The following is a 505-nucleotide window of genomic DNA, read 5'->3' as shown; positions in this document are numbered from 1 at the left end:
TGGAATTAAGTAATTGGGACCGCCATCAGGAGCGGAACAATGTATACTATTAATGCAGGTCTTTCGAATTAACCAGAAAATTTATATAAGGAACATTGCTACCGGAAATTTGAATAAGCACAAAAGTGCAACGTAGCAGAATGCCAACGGCAGTGGCTTACCATCATATATTGCATAAAGGTTACTCTTCTGACCTAGAAATGCAGGTATGCTTTGAAAACGTATAAATAACAATGTAAGGAGCCAACGCCAAAGATTATAATAATTACTGAACAACAGCAAAATCCTGAACACGTTACAGATCAAAGCCACTATCTATCACAAATAATATTATGGCGTGAATTAAAGAAGTATAAAATTGTGTCTTACGTAAATGGGGCTGCACTGGCACGATAATAATATGTCGCAATATTTAGCAAAATTCATTCATTAATTTAAAGGAACTGATTGTTTCGTGAATATTTCAATCAGACTTTGATCAACCATTTTGAAAAGAAAAAAAGAA

This window comes from Trichinella spiralis, assembly GCF_000181795.1.
Source record: "Trichinella spiralis strain ISS 195 chromosome Unknown Scfld2, whole genome shotgun sequence".
In the NCBI taxonomy this organism is placed as follows: Eukaryota; Metazoa; Nematoda; class Enoplea; order Trichinellida; family Trichinellidae; genus Trichinella; species Trichinella spiralis.
The sequence above is the reverse complement of the archived record's forward strand: the minus strand, read 5'-3'. Positions refer to the sequence as shown.